Here is a 16705-nt window from a genome sequence, read left to right on the forward strand (position 1 = left end):
GCACACTGCACTCGCATAAATCCACTTCCAAACTTCTGCGGCTTCCAAACTTTTTTCTTTTTTACCCTCTCTCCTCCTCAGCTTGAACCCTTTCGAACCATACTAGGGCGAGGACAACAAGAGAGGAGAACTGCAACTTTGAACTGCTTGATATCTTTCGGATTCTGATCATCCAACAGCAAAAACAAATGAATGCACAACCTGATCCTGTACATTTCAGATATGGATTGCATACTTGTGATGTACAGACTTAAAAGCAACACCAAGTTTCCCCTTTCAGTCACCGAACAGGTTAAAAGCGGAACGTACTCTCATGGAACTATAGAGAGAGACGCTGTTGTTGGTCATGGTGGAAAAAAGAATGAAGAAGTACCTTTCACACCCTGTTACAAGTGGATGAACTTTGCACACCTTGCATTAAAGATGAAATACCTACAGTACTTTGTGGGGCAATTCACTCTCTCTACTCTACTCTGGAATGTGTTACCCATAACTACTATTGGTTACTACGTTCATTGCAATGCAGTAGTTGTCGGGTGGGTGTGAACATCCAAATTATCTTTGCACATCCTAGACAATGGTGATGGTGATGGTGATGATGATGATGGTGATGATCCAGGGGATTGAAACTTTTCTGGTTTTAAATAAATTAAGTTTTTATTTTTTGGAGCTCAAATGCATTGCGCAGACCAACTGCTTCCTGCAGTGCAGCTACCATTTGCTAAACCACTAAGCTGCTGACTAGCTCAGGACTCTGTTGGGATACACACTTCAAGACATCAGCCCTGGTCACAATGGCACACTGAAGAGGGCACACAACAAAACACGACTAATGAAAAGAATAATGTATGTAAGGTGTGGGCTCTTTTTGGAAAAAAAAAAAGAGTAAACGAGATGAACATTTTGGGCCACAACCCTCACAATCTATGGGGCACCTAAGTCACGCCCTCTACTTCCTGGTTCATGGGGCATGGGGAGTCAAAACATAATTACTGGGCTTGAAATTAGTGGTTTTCGACAGCAATCCAAACCTTAGACCTCCACCTATGCACCACAAACCCACCACGACTCACCTCGTTCACTTCCATTCAATTTTTTGCAACTTATTGCCCCATGAACCAGGAAGAAGAGGGCGTGACGTAGGGGTCCCATTTGAATAAGAATGAATCCTGCTCCCATCTCCCACTTGAAAACCTGACATCAGCACTGGCGGCTACAATGGACTCAGCTGTGTGGTATTATGACAGAGAGGGGACGGGTCGGGTCCGAGTATGCCGTTGTTGCGCATGAGGTTTCCTCATGGTTTCCTTGCCATTGTTGGGGGTCTGTGTCCCGCCCTGCGACCTTCCTAATGGGAAATCCACGATGACTGTCCAGGAAAAACATCCTGTGCTGGGGTCTCTCTTCCTTCTCTCTCTCCCTCTCCTTTTTCCTCTTTCTTCCTTTTCTCTCAGTGCCTTTCCTTTCTCTTTCTTGATCCCTACTCTGGAGTTGCGTCCTGGAAGACTTCAGACCTGCCTGCCAGACCCACTGTGTACTTATCATGTAAAAATACTATGCGGGCCACCACTGCTTCTTAAAACACACTCTTAAATATCCCCATACATAGCATCGACAGCTCACATTTTAGCCATATATAGTTTAATACCACACTGACTGACTGACTGACTCTTGCCCACACACACATACAGTGCCGCCAGTTACTATTGGCACCCTTGAAGTTTAAGTACATTATGGGACATATCTCCAGACAACAAATAATAAGGTCAACCATGATTTTTCTATAGATAGCTTGTGGTTGATACTAATATAAAAATAATCAACAGCATTAAATACTAAACTATGAGAGGGAAAAAATTGAAGACGGTAAAGCTCCCTGGATCACTGGTATTGGCACCCTTTACTGGATACCATTGTGGAAACCTAATTTGACTCAATTATGGTAAATCGCAAATGGGAATCACCTTTGACTACTTGCTTTTGCCCATATAACATGAATTAGGCAAGTAATTATGATATTTTTGTTTAATTAACCACCTGTTACATCTTGTGTGTCTTTCACCAATGTGAAGACAGAGGAGCTGCTTGAGGACACCACAAATTCTATTGTTTGCAAAAACAAGACCCCAAATAATAAAAGGTAATCTCAAACGACCTTGGTATATCATTTTCAACACTGTGTTGTGTTATTCGAAATCTACCAAGCTGTAAAGAATATCCCTGGATGTGGGGAGGAAGACATTATGATAAAAGTCTTTGGTAGTCGGTGCAAATAACACAGGGACTAACATATACAGACCTGACGGGTCAACTTTGAACTGTTTTGGGTAGTTTTCTTCAATACGCACCCTGTGTTAAACACTACACAAAGTAGTGCCTTTTGGTTGGAGACCAAGGCAGATCACATTGCTTAATAAAGTTCATAACAGGGAACACCTGACGGCTGTATGAGAAAATACAGGCCTAGCACAGCCCTTTTAAGAATGTTTTAAGGTCAGATGAAGCAATAGCACAGTTTTTCAGTGACTCACACAAACAGCATGTTTGCATACTCTGCAAGAAAGTCTTTAAGGAAAAGGACACCCTACCAAAAATCAAGCATGGTGTCCGATTCATAATATTATGTCACCTCATTGTTGCATCAGGTATTGGAGGCTTTGACCGTATCACAGGTATCATGACAGGCATCATGACATGACAGGTATCATCATTTACAGGAAAATGTGTAACCATGGCAAGAACACTTGGTTTGAGTTGAACATCATGTGCACTCCAACAAGACAAAAACCCAAAGAACACATCCAAATGCACAGTGGATTGGTTGTAAAATGAAAGAACACAGTCATTGATGAAAACCAAAACCTTTGGAGGCTGCCATTGCTGTCTAATAGTGTGCAATTAACCCTTGAAGGAGGGGTGCCAATATTCCTGGACATGGCCTTTTTTGTGTTTTTGCTTGAAATTACAAAATGCTTTTGGAAATAAATACTTGGCAATTCTAAATATCTTATAATGTTCAATTAAAAGATCCTGATGGTAAAAGTTGTGTATATTTCCATTTATTTCTGGATATATTGCACACTTTGTAAATAAAATTAAAGGGTGCCAATACTAACTGGCGGCGCTGTATGATGCGAGTCTGATGAAGTTTGGAAACAGATGAGAGACAGAGTGAAGACAGTGTGAAGACCTGCTGAGACAGACAGTGGATAGATTACGACCAAAACAATGATTTGTTTTGTTTCAGAGAACTTTCTGCATTCACCGCTCCTAAAAAAATCATTCTATTTGATTTGACTTCGTTAAGTTAAACAGTGCATGGTCCTCCTATTCAGATTGAACAGTTCGTTCCAATGAAGTCCTGGCCCAGATATAATCTCAAATAGTTTCCTGATTACAAATGACAGGACAAAACCAGAGAAAAGCAACAAAAATAGAGAAAGACAGTTGCCAATTTGGCACACAGTGACCGATTGCTAACGCAGACATTTCAATGTTGACAAATTGTTGAGCCACGTGGAACAATTCACCACACAAATTAGTATGTAATCTCTCTGTCTTCATTTCTCTGTTCACTCGGGCCTGCCTATAACCAGCACACCCTTTGGACTATTGGGCAACTTTCACAAGCACTGTGCACAGAAGGGTGCTCATCACAAGTTCAAACACAACACCGCCTCCCACACCCAGACTAATAAAGGTGACACTCCTCTTATAGGGACCTGATAAGGGAGTGATTAGTCAGTCAGTAGTCAGACCACAAGCTTTTGCAGGTAGCCTTACGGTATGCCTTAGAAAGATCGAGGGTGATCGAAACCTTGCATGTTTTCTTTTTTTTTTAAACTGGCGCACAATTGGCAGTGTACTAACCTATCTCCTCTCATGACCTGACTGATATGGTTTGTCACCTTTTTAAAAAGCTAATTTAGAGGTGCACATTTGAGACCAGCAGCTCTTCAGCTCAAGTGAGAAAACAGTCTTTCTGTTGAACTGGCAGTAACACGCCATTGTAGCTCAGTGTAGGCAGCTTGGTGCTGAAAACAGAATCATGTGTTGCTGAAAAACTCATGTGCTGCTCAAATGATAAGCCCCAACTGGCCAGCTGGAAAATGAAATGAATTTCACATGCTCACCGCTTCCATATTGGCTACAATTAGAAAAATGGTGATGAGAAAGAAACAAAACAGAATTGGTCAGGTTCACATGAGCAGAGGAGCACCACCATGACCTCAGTTGAGAAACAGTAAAGAAACTACCTTGTAAGAAAAAAACAACACAATATTTGTAACACAACTTGGAATCAAAGTCAGCAGACAAAACTGCCTGTAAAAATGGCCACATCACTGGCCTTCAACGACGATAAGAAAATGACCATCACCTTTTCATGTCACAAAACAGGGAAATATTTTTAATACATTTCTCAGGGGATATGACCAAGTTGGTAACAATATGCATGCAGGGCCGTTGACAGCTTTAGTTGGGCCCAGGAGGACAAAGTCATCTGACATGGCCCCAAATCCAAACAATGTATTCAGGACCCAATGCTGGGCCCTCTCCCTCCCTGGGTCCGGGACATGTGACCCCTTTGTCCCTGCCGGCTTCCCTGTATGCATGTGAGCCAGTCTGCATTAGCAGCAGGGGTGACTAGCCTGTAAGTGTAAGCATTAGACATCAGACTGGAAAGGCAATGAGTGGAAAGACAATGCAGTGAAAATCGGGCGTACGGATGGGGAAATAACATGCTGTCCAGTAGGGCTGTAACGACACACTCAACTCACGATTCGGTTCGTTTCGCGATTTTTGACCTACGGTTCGATACACCCCACGATTTCTGAAATGTATCTCCATTGAAGTTTGGAAACACTATCACATCAAATCATAAGGTTGTTTTCTGGACTAATGGGTAACAAAACTTGTGTTTTGGGTGTATCACGATACTGCTTCCTTGTATCACGATACAGTATCGTGACTCTGTGTATCACGATTTCTCAGTTCGATACAATATCGTTACAGCCCTACTGTCCAGAGACACAGAAGCATGCTGCACGCAGGTCAGGAGGCAATGAGAGAGCCTTCAGTTTCCAGTCTCAAACCCCCCCCCACCCCCCCCACCAATCCTCGAGCAGTCTACATACAACAACACATTCCACTTCCTTATTTCCTTTTAACCAGGCCTTTCATTTCACCTTAAAAAACGCCCTTGGCTTTTAGCTTATACAAAAACTTTGCACGGTCACAATGAATGATCCAGTTCCCCTGAGGAATTTTTCACAGCATCGAGCCAAAAAATAATAATCTACAAAGATTCATATCCGGCACCTGAAACCCTGAAAGAATGCTCAAAAACAACAGAAGGGGGCTCTTGATTTTTAGGAATTCACATTTGGGAAATATCCTTTTCTTCCCGTTTGGCCTTATTTTTATGCAAATCTTATTTTTCATGAAAACATGCCGCAGGACTACGCTAGTCTCCCCTGGCAGAGACACCACCCTCGAAGAATGTGAAACAGGGGCGCAGCAATGGGGCATTTGAACCCGGGCCCAGGGCCCTCCTGTGCAGGTGGTTGGAGCCCCATCTTGTCTTTGGCCAGCCGTATGGGGGGGCCCTATCAGTGTTCTGCCCTAGGGCCCTGAATGCAGTTGGTCCACCGCTGACGTGAGATCTCAAAATCGTGAAAAGGGCAAAATATTATGACTGGCATAACCTGCAGCTGCTGGAGCAGCTTGAAAGGCCGGGCCTGTGTCTCCGAAACCCTTCAGGCCTTCACCAGGGAGGGAAGTGGGGTGGGCAGCTGAAAACATTCAAAGCAGCAAGGTACCGGACACTGTGAGACTATTAGTGTGTGTATGTATGTGTGCGCGTGTGCGTGTGTAACATGCCCATGTTTCTAGCTGTAAAGTCTGTGTCCAATACATGTGTGGTGATACGGGCGTGTGTCTGGTTTGTCTGTGAGAGAGACAGAGACAGACAGACAGGTACAGAGAGAGGCAGACTAATGAGGGACTACAGGTCACGTCTGTCTTTTGTATTGTCAGATGGGGGTAAACAAACATGGTGGTATTCATTCTTGCCACATCATGGCTGGTGAGGTGACATTAAGCAGCCAGTCCTTGTCCAACCCTGACAGGCCATCAGCCATTTCCTCGTGTGTCATCACGACAGGTGGAGGACGGCGGGCCATTAAATAAACACTCCTGGCTCCGGAAAGGCTGTGTGTGTATGTGCCTGGTGTGCCCATGTGTGTAACGCGTGGTGGTAGCTAGCTCATGTCTCACTGATGAAAACGAAAGGAAAAAAAATAAAACAAAATCCAACTCAAACTCAGAGAGTCTCTGAACTGCAACTGACACTCAACGTTGTGACACAAGTTGCAATGCAGCTTTCCATTTTTCAAAAACATCACAAGACCAATTTACGTCCTATGTTCATATTGAGGACGGGCCAGATGAGTTGTGTCAAAACAAAATTGTGCTGAAAACAACACTGGGCCGAAGTCTCGTGTTTGATGCTGAAGACAGAAGGCAATTGAGCTCGAAAGTGACGTCACTTCCCCCGATTTCATGGGACCTCAACGGCGTTTTTAGCCGAAAATCGTAGCATGTAATCCAATGGCGGTATTAAAATGGCATTTCGATCCCCTTCGAGTTGTGCCACGAGCTCCATATATGTTGTTTCTGATATTTTTGCTTAATTTTTCGTACGAACCCCCACATTTTTTTGAAAGCTGTGTTTCTTCACATTGTTCATGCCGACGGTCTCGGAACAAAACATTGATACTTCTGCATGAATAATCTTTATCTATCATCTTAAACAGCATATTTGTAGCCCAGCGCATGTCATGACTGAGATCAGAAGATATTTACTCGCTACCACGTTGTTAGATGGTCAGCTTAGGTCCCGTGAAACGCGGAACTAAGGGGCAGGACTTTCGAGCTCTATGTAAGTAGTTCAGGGTGACAAGTTGGGAAGTTGAGGAGAAAGAGTGCAAGAACCTAACTTGACACTGTTCACTCATCCATTTCGGAATTTCAGACAATACATCTCCAGGGGCCTACTATACTAAGATGCTGGTTCAGGAGTATACCAGGTTAAGTTAAGAGGTAAATCGTCTAATACAGTGTTTCTCAACCTTTTTTAGGCGAGGCACCCTTTCAATTCATGAAAAATTTCAAGGCAACCCAAACCAACAAGCCGTAACATGGCATTGCATCCGATACCACAAAGGCTTAGAAAAGTAACACATTTGGAGACGTCACACAACCTACGTTCAAAGTTGCAGCTGACTGGGGTGACCTACATTTACTTTATTGTGCGTAAATGGCAGATGAAAGATTCCACTGACTAGCATTAACTTATCAATTTAGACAAATATGTATTATATTTCATAATTTATTTATCAGCCACGTTTCCGCGGCACCCCTGTTGAGAAACACTGGTCTAATAGAAGAGCCTGGAGTCAAGATGAGGACTCCAGGCTCTTCTATTAGATGATTTACCCCTAAACTTAACCTGGTTTACTCCTGAGCCAGCTTTTTAGTACAGGCCCCAGAGCCATTCCCATCCAAGGCCAAGAGTAGACTGCAGACTCTACCACAGCACCCAATCAACTAAACTCCAATAGCACCAAAACTGCTATTATGTAGCAAAAATACAGTAGATGGCAAAGGTGTAAAAGATAAACGTAACAATAGCGTCAAGAGGAGGGAAGTACTGTTGTACATACAAATAATAATACAAAGCATAGAAATAGTCAATAATGTGTCAGGAATGCGTTACAAAAAGGCTAAAGCAGTAGAACAGTCCCTGGAGCGGTATGGGGTTAGACGCCTTGTTCAAGGGCACATCATCCATGCAGTGCGGTAGGGAGTGGGATTCGAACCTGCAACCCTCTGATCTAAAGTCCACCTCCTTAACTCATTCAGCGCCAGCCATTTTCAAATTCAGACCGGGGGGTTGCCAGGCTTTTTTCAACGTTTGAGTGATTTTTCAAGAGCCATAAAAAATTGAGTTCTTTGTCCATGTGAACAACAAACATACCAGATCAACGTGTTAGGCCCCACCCCCCATACAAAAACGCAATTGACTTGATATCAAGTTTTTGGCACTGTGCCATACATTCTGAAAAGACTCGTTTTCAAGTCCATGGCACTGAAAGAGCTACCCACTGGGCCACAGCTGCCCCCATGTTCTTGGAATACCACCTAGGGGGGGCTGCTCACAAGGAGTGAGCCGGGAGACTGGTCCCTGCTCCTGCGGAACGGTGGGATTCGAACCTGCAACCCTCTGATCTAAAGTCCATCTCCATAACCATTGGGCCACAGCTGCCCCCATGTTCTTGGAGGAATACCACCCAGGGGGGGCTGCTCTGCTCACAAGGAGTCAGCCGGGTGACTGGTCCCTGCTCCTGCAGCGCTGGCGGAGCGGAGCGGCACCCACACTCTACAGCAGCAGACAAAGCAGCCCTTTATCCCCCAGCCCCAGCCCCAGCCTCAGCCCCAGCCCCAGCCCCAGCATCAACCCCAGCCTCTGCCCCAGCCTGAACCCCAGCCCCAGCCCCAGCCCCTGCCCCTGCCCCAGCCCCAGCCCCAGCCCCAGCCCCAGCCTCAGCCCCAGCCCCAGCCCCAGCCCCAGCCCGCATGGCCCTCCCGCCACAATAGCCTTGGTCTCATTGCAGGGCCAGCCCCGGGCTGGCCCGGACAAAAGGGGGCTGACGGTGATCTCATCAAAAGGGGGCTAGGTGCTAAAGATGGCCGCCGGGCCAGGTTGTGGGGCTAAGGGCCGATTTCCCTGGCCCGTCGAATTCGATGGGCCAGCAAGCACCGCCGAGGCTCGGAGGCGGGGTCAACCTCTGTGTAAAAATGTGGCTGCATGGGGGACTTATCGCTAAATTCTGGGCAAATTATGGTTAAGCATTAGTTTGGGGTGTTTGGCTTTCTTATGGCATAATTTCATAGGATGCAACCTTGGCACTTCTGTTTGTGTTTTTAAAGTTATTTAGTCAACATAACTTTTTTGTTGTTATCGGATCATGGGCACCACTACACTTAAACTTGGGATGTCATAGCTAAGTCATGTCGGCTTTTTTCTGCTTTTAGCCGCCAACTCTTGTGCCATTATCGTGATTTGGCATGCTTTCCACTGGACACCAATAAAAAGTGTCTCACAAATACTCACACATGACATTTATGTCGGCTTATTTAGCTTTTGCGCTATTATCGCCGAAGGTCTGGTAGGCTATATCGCACGTTTCAGACTGATCGCCAAACACAGTTTGAAATTTACACAAGGGCTTTAATGTCAAATGGATGGAAATAACATGAATGAATAGACAGGTGGCACGCCGCAACGAGGGGGTGTGTCGCTATGTCCGGGGCTATGATATAATTTTCTATAGCAACTGATGAAGGTGCTATGTCTCAGGGATTTGGTCTCCTTTCACATGGTAACTTATTCAATTACCTGCACATTCATTGCCACTCAGTGGGCCATCAATGGCAACCTTGTTGCACCAGACCAGAGGAGGGCCACAGACTGGAGGGGAAAAGGTAGTGTAGTGTAGTGTAGTGTAGTGTGTGTGTGTGTGTGCTCATGCACGCGCAAGTGTCTATGTGTGTGCAAGTGTGTGTGTGTGTGTGTGTGTGTGTGTGTGTGTGTGTGTGTGTGTGTGTGCGCGCGCGCGCGCGTGCACAAGTGTGTATGTGCGTGCATGTGTGAGTGTGAGTGTGAGCGTGTGTGTGTTAGCGTGTGTGCTGGGAGAGGGGGGATACTGTGTACTTGTGTACTAGTCGTATGGCAGGCTGCTGTGTGCCAGCTTGCCTGTTGGGAACTGGGCACCAGCACAATAGTCTAGAAACAAGTATAGAGTGTTGCCTCACAGTAGCCACTTCTTAGGGCCCAGTCAAGGGCTACAGGGCACTGCACTGCCCAGGGTGTTTTATACTGCAGTAAATCCCCATTAGCCTATGCTCTCTGTCTGTCACACAATGATATGCATGTCCACACTACACTGACCTCTCAACAATTGTTACAACAGAACACACAATGCTCGGGTCACTCTGTGCCGCATTGAATTCTTAGTATTCACTTCAAGTCAGATAAATCACTCAAGCACGGGCACGTGTTCGTATACGTGCGCGCGCACACGCGCGCACACACACACACACACACACACACAGACACACACACAGACACACACAGACACACACAGACACACACAGACACACACACACACACACACACACACACACACACACACACACACACACACACACACACACACACACACACACACACACACACACACACACACAGTGTTGCTGATGTCCTTTTATGTGCAATGCAATGTGCGTAAATGACTAGCAAATTGTTATTTCATAAGCAAATCAGATTAGACAGTCAGACAGCCTTCGCAAAGATGTTGTCCAAAGAAGCATCACGTTTCTTCTATTCGTGTGTGTGTGTGTGTGTGTGTGTGTGTGTGTGTGTGTGTGTGTGTGCTTGTGTGTGTGCCCAAAGACGGCGAATATAAAACCCCCTTTCCTATCTTGGCAATGCCGATGCTAAGATCCTCAATTCAGCAGTACTAAGTTTAGCAGAACTGGTGATTATGTGGTGCATATTTTCCTGTTGATATTTGTTGTTGTTGCTGTTGTTGTTGCATTTGTTGATATTTGTTGTTGTTGCATTTGTTGATATTTGTTGTTGTTGCTGTTGTTGCATTTGTTGCTGATCATAATGGAGTACTGTGCTGTGCTGGGCTGTGTACATTGTACATGCCTCGAGGAGAACTGGCAGTCTATTTTTGAAAGTGTACTGCACTAGCAGTAATGAAGGATGACAGAGGACACGGGGACAATATGGGACAATATGCGACACTGACGTAGGCCATAATCAATACTAATCAGCAGATCAGATGGTGTACAGTACAGTAATAAGCAGTAACAATGGAAGTGAGGAGGGTGGGGAGGTGTGTGTGTGTGTGTGTGTGTGTGTGTGTGTGTGTGTGTGTGTGTGTGTGTGTGTGTGTGTGTGTGTGTGTGTGTGTGTGTGTGTGTGTGTGTGTGTGTGTGTGTGTGTGTGTGTGTGTGTGTGTGTGTCCAAAGGTCAGAGTAGTCAGAGTACAGTGACAGTCTATTAATTACTAGAACTTGTTGGCTTAATTGGCATTGTGAGTGACAGCCAAATTTTCCATGTTAAAAAGGATGTCAGTGTTTCCCAAAGGATGTTTTGTTAGTCAAGGCGGTGGGAGTTTTGCTGGCATCACAGAAATGGGCCCATTCTCTTTTGTAAGGCTATGCTGGACAGTTCCATATGAAATATGACATGAAAACGATTATGCGATTTTGGTGTAAGCTTAGTTCCTCTAGAAATTACACACGCAACATTAAACCTTTTTCTTCTCAGGGCAGGAGTCAAGGTGTTAGGGGTGTGGTGTCCAGATGGTCAGGCCACCATAACATTGACGTGCTGCGGGAAAGCCTGGATGTTTATCAATGACTCCTTGTGTTAACATGTACACAGGTTAGCCACTAATCCTTCTGCTTGGATTATTCTCTCCAGAACGACAAAAGCACAAAAACACGAGATGACAGAACAGAACAGGTATCATTGTGATGTTCACTCATTACCAAAAACGAGTAACTGTTTGACAAGAAGACAGCCAGCCAAACGCAAACGCAAAGGATCACATTCAGCCAGCACCAAAGGTCAGTCCAGTCAGTCAAGTGCTATTGTCAAAACCATACAGCAGGTGCAGGGCAAACAAATGATTTGGGAGGGAAACAGGGCCACTGGGGTAACACGCATGAAAGTATGACTTTTTCAACAGCCTGAAACAATGTGGGTCAATGACGTTTTAGTAGTAGCACATGTCAAGGTGGTGCAACAACACTTAATGCCACCATTGTATGGATTAAATGTTGTAGTTATGCGTGTGTGTGTGTGTGTGTGTGTGTGTGTGTGTGTGTGTGTGTGTGTGTGTGTGTGTGTTAGAGCTGCACGATATTAGAAAAATATGCGATACACGATAACAAGACTGTATATCGCGATATCTATATTACTCGTGATATTTAATATATACATATATTTTCCCCATTCTACTTGCCATTCTACACTTTATCATGTATGAAACAACTGAGAACAATGTTTTATTTCCAATATTATTTTTATTCAAAAAAAAACATGGCTAATATATAGCATCAACTTAAAATGTCAACCTTTTTAAATACATTTTTTAACCTTTTAACCAGATTGGCTGTTATTAAAAATTAAAAAGTAGGTATTACGATATAGCCAACTTTTGCGATACGTGTATCGCAAGCCGTGATATCGCGATATCGATACATTTTCGATATATCGTGCAGCCCTAGTGTGTGTGTGTGTGTGTGTGTGTGTGTGTGTGTGTGTGTTACTATTTTCCCTTGGCATCAATAAATGATACTCTACTCTACTCTACTCTACTCTACTCTACTCTACTCTACTCTACTCTACTCTACTCTACTCTACTCTAGTCTACTCTACTCTACTCTGTGTGTGTGTGTGTGTTTTGGATTACCCAAGAAGCATATTCATTGCAATACATTAATTACCAATTACTAACCAATTCATGGGCATGAGTTGTGGTTGTACCACCTGACATCTGAGCCAAAAAATGTAATTGACCCACATACAACCTACTGACCTCGTTTCCCACTGCCAGGTCCAGACCTGGGTGAGGAGGACAGCTGAGGAGGGCATATTCCCTGCACAGATGTGCTTGCAAGTGCCAGACAAGAATATATAATTGAACTGAATAGTCTTTCAAGCAACAGCAAAAAGCCCTCAGGCAAAACAACTAGACTAGACCCAAAATGCACAGCTAGATTGAGTTAACTTAAACGCTACAATGCTTCTTCTGCACAATGCAGGTGAGATTTTGTGTTAGTGTGCAGAGGTTGATCACAGTCCTGTGTGCTTTGCTTAGTGTGAGCAGAGCTACCGTATGGTACATTATGTGTTGAATGACACTGCAAACAAAGAAGTGTTTGCTTTTAAGCTTGATAAATGTAGCCAGGTTCTGTCACATCCACATTCTGTGTAACCAGGATATGTGTGCTTTGGGTATTGCCGTGATGCATTGAACATACATAAACATTTTGGAAGATATGTTGCCGCTGTTCACCATAATAGGAGCAAAAAGACCCAGGTTCTTGTCAGAGGGAAGTAATTAATGATATAATTTGAAACTTTTATCTGGAGTGTTAAAATGGGCAGACACAATAAATCTGGTGGGAGTCAAAAGCCAAAACACAGCACCATGGCAAAGGCTAGGGATAGTAGGCCTTATACAGGCAAACTCAGCACATTCTGTAGCCTAACTGGTAAAAAAAAAAAAACCCATCAATTATGTAAAATAATTCTTGGAGTTTAATATAGAACCAACATTTGACCTACAAATACTCTTTCCTGAGGCGACAAAACACAACTTATCACATCTTTATGTAAAGCGGAGGGCTTGGCACCACACCCCGGGCCATAACTTTACGCACACCCTGAGGGCACACGATCTTGCGAGTTTGCCAGCTGGGGGTGGAGACCACATAACTTCAGGAATCCTTGAGCAACTATGACGAGAATAGGCTATGAGCAACTAACATGAGCAATCAAAGACTATTCCAGCATGTTGTAATGCATGAAGGAGACTGAGCCCATAGCCTACCACAAAATTATAGAATCGCAACATGTAACCAGATAGGCCTAGGTAAAGGTGTCTTTCCCCAAGGTTACATTGATGTCGCGGATATTGAATTTAGGTTAGACATGCTGCGGCTGGTGTTCAAGGAAGGAGCTGGTGTATGATTCAACTGTTGAAATAGCCTACACAAATAATTTGATATCCATTGATAGCCCGCTATACGCGACCCCTTGTCATCTATCCTCTTATACGCAAGGATCAGTTATGCGCTCTTGTGTTAACTAAAACAGTCATCGCCAACTTGGCAATGAAATAAGCGGAGTCTAAAACGTTCTGCCGTAAAAGACTCGCCTAAACTTTTAGAGGAAGTTGGGACACAAACTGTGCACGTAGCTGCACATAACTGGGCTACGTTTTCTCTGACGCAGAACCTACCCAAGAGCTCGCAAAACTGTAGGCCATGCTGTATCTTTCTGTTGAAAGTATTCAAAACGTTACATTGTTCAGGTGAAGAAATTCATCATCCCATATTAATACATGATTGCCTAGGCACAATCGAAATGGCATAATCCTCGACATTTAAAAAGAACCATTCTAAATATGAGCAGAATGTGCTGTGTGGAAAAAGTTAACAGTCCATGGACTCACAACCGCTTTACGAGACAACAGTCTACGAGTTTCCCTTTCCCTCAATTTCTTCCCTAAACGAATAATATTGGAATCACAAAAAGTTTTGTGACCATGTTACACTCTGTTTTACGTTCATTTTTTCCTCTGAAAGTCTAAGGACAGCGGAACCACTGCCTGGGGCAAAACGCCCTTTACAAGCAAAGTTTTCTTCTAAGGGCTACGACTATGTGCGCAAACAAATAGCATTGTGTGCTTACCTCGTCCGTCCTCTACCTACAGTTCCTTGGCAGGTTTTCGGGGAACAGTTTTCACAGAGTTTACAATCCTTTTTTCCCCCGCCTTGAAAAAATATGTTCCGAATGGCTGGTATGTCAAATTGTGATTTCTCTGCTCCCTCCCTGCTTCGGTCTTCTGAGGCGGCGTCGTTGAAACTCCACCCTTCCGAGCCCACTGAACTATGATGCGGTGCTTGGCGTAGGGAGGGGGGGCTGGATGGGGCAGACATGTAGGGAATGTGGATGTTGTCAATATTTTCCACCGAAATTGTCCAACTAGCGATTGATTCCGCATGATCATTTATTCTATACGACATCCACAAATAAAACAGGCTAAATTAGGTTATAGCCTGTGGGCATGTTATTCAGTGAGTGTGTATTTCTACATAGATTTTCTAAACTGTATTCAACCAATTTATCTCATTATATCCCACAACAGTTGACATGCTTAGTCTGCTTTGAACTGCTAGTAGGTCTTACATTATATTAATTAGCCTATATGTTACCTGTTGTGCCTAGGCCCCTACTATGACAAGAAAACAGCTTACTGATTGCCTTTGATGCCAATTTGTGTATTGCAGCTCTTGGCTTTTTAATCAGGCCTATAACATATAAAATGATCTAGACAATGCATTGCTGTGTTTGTTTATTTGTTGTTTAAACACAAGGACAAAACTCATCCAATCAACTTTCTTAATCAGATAGGCAGCAATAATATTTTATAGCCTAGTCACTCAGCCCTATTTAAGAGTAGGCATAGGCTGAATAAACTTGCGCGTCTTATATTTACACATAAGACGAATACTGCATGTGTATTTTATTGTATACATTTTTTGCTTGGTTTTTTATGTGATGCAGGCCTGAGCGCTGATATGAGCGTACGACGTATTGCTTTGACGCCATCTGCTGGTGGCTTCGTTGACTCACAGCAACTACATGTTAAGAGTGGCAGATGTCACAAAATGACCAAACAATTCACCAGTTTTCAAGTGGACAGATGTTTTTTTTATTTTCCATTTCATTGGTTTTAAACATTCCTACATACAATGTGTACATGTTGGATTTTCTACAAAAGTTATACTTGATTAAAACATTTATTTCGTAGTATCTACAAAATATAAATAATTTTACAGTTAGTCCTGTACATTACTTCAAAATTAACTGATCTGAGAGAAATAACTTGTAAACATTTGCCATTTTGAGTTACAGCCTCTGAGACGGCTCTACCTGGCACAAAAAATATTTTCAACATTACTCAGAGTACTCTCTTAGAAGTTGCATACTGTTGAATAAGGCTTCTTGAAATGTCTCGAAAACATTCTCTACATATTATGTCCACAAGTGTCCTCTAGGTTAAACTCAAAATGCAAATGTACGTGTCATAACTATTGAAAGATGCACTGACTCTCTTTAAGAGTACCCACATACAGTATTCTTAACCTTGGCCTGTCAGGGCTACCACATAACACAGCATTGAGCCCTAAACACGGGTTCACTCCACTATTCACAAGCGACATATCTGGCGTCTTTTAAATCATCTCACACACACACACACACGCACGCACGCACGCACGCACGCACGCACACACACACACACACACACACACTAGCCCTTGCAGAATAAGGCCCTACGTCTTGTATTAGGCCTACTTGATGCAACACATTGCTTGGTTGTTTCAAATGCTACAGTACCTCGGAGGCTCCTACCAAAAGGCAATTCTCTATGATGTGGTGTGTGTGTATGTGTTTGTTACTATTGCAGTCGGTGAGGCACTGTAAGTATTAAGCAGCTCCTCAATAACACAACTATAGGTCCAACAGTGAATGTGAATGTGTATGTGTATACGTGCATGTGTGTGACAGAGAGAGAGAGAGAGAGAGAGAGAGAGAGAGAGAGAGAGAGAGAGAGAGAGAGAGAGAGAGAGAGAGAGAGAGAGAGAGAGAGAGAGAGAGAGAGAGAGAGAGAGTATGTCTGTTCTGCTTCCTTCTAGTTATGCATAACCAAAGCAAAGTTGACCACTACTGTACACAAGTAAAATTTCCCACCCCCCACCCCATTTCCAATATGTTAGGACAAGTAAACATAGACATAACACATTTCGTTTTCCTTTTTTTTTTTTTTTAAGA

The 16705-nt window shown here is 43.7% G+C and overlaps 1 protein-coding gene across 1 annotated transcript in view; it reads right to left on the reverse strand.

The window, feature by feature from the left end:
- Nucleotides 1-14746, reverse strand: part of tln1 (talin 1) — a 163871-nt gene extending 149125 nt beyond the window's left edge. The window contains exon 1 of the mRNA XM_063210405.1: nucleotides 14561-14746. The gene's annotated coding sequence lies outside the window, so the exon portion shown is untranslated. The remainder of the gene's footprint in view (nucleotides 1-14560) is intronic.
- Between the last annotated feature and the right edge of the window lie 1959 nt (nucleotides 14747-16705).

This window comes from Engraulis encrasicolus, chromosome 11, assembly GCF_034702125.1.
Source record: "Engraulis encrasicolus isolate BLACKSEA-1 chromosome 11, IST_EnEncr_1.0, whole genome shotgun sequence".
NCBI classification, from domain to species: domain Eukaryota; kingdom Metazoa; phylum Chordata; class Actinopteri; order Clupeiformes; family Engraulidae; genus Engraulis; species Engraulis encrasicolus.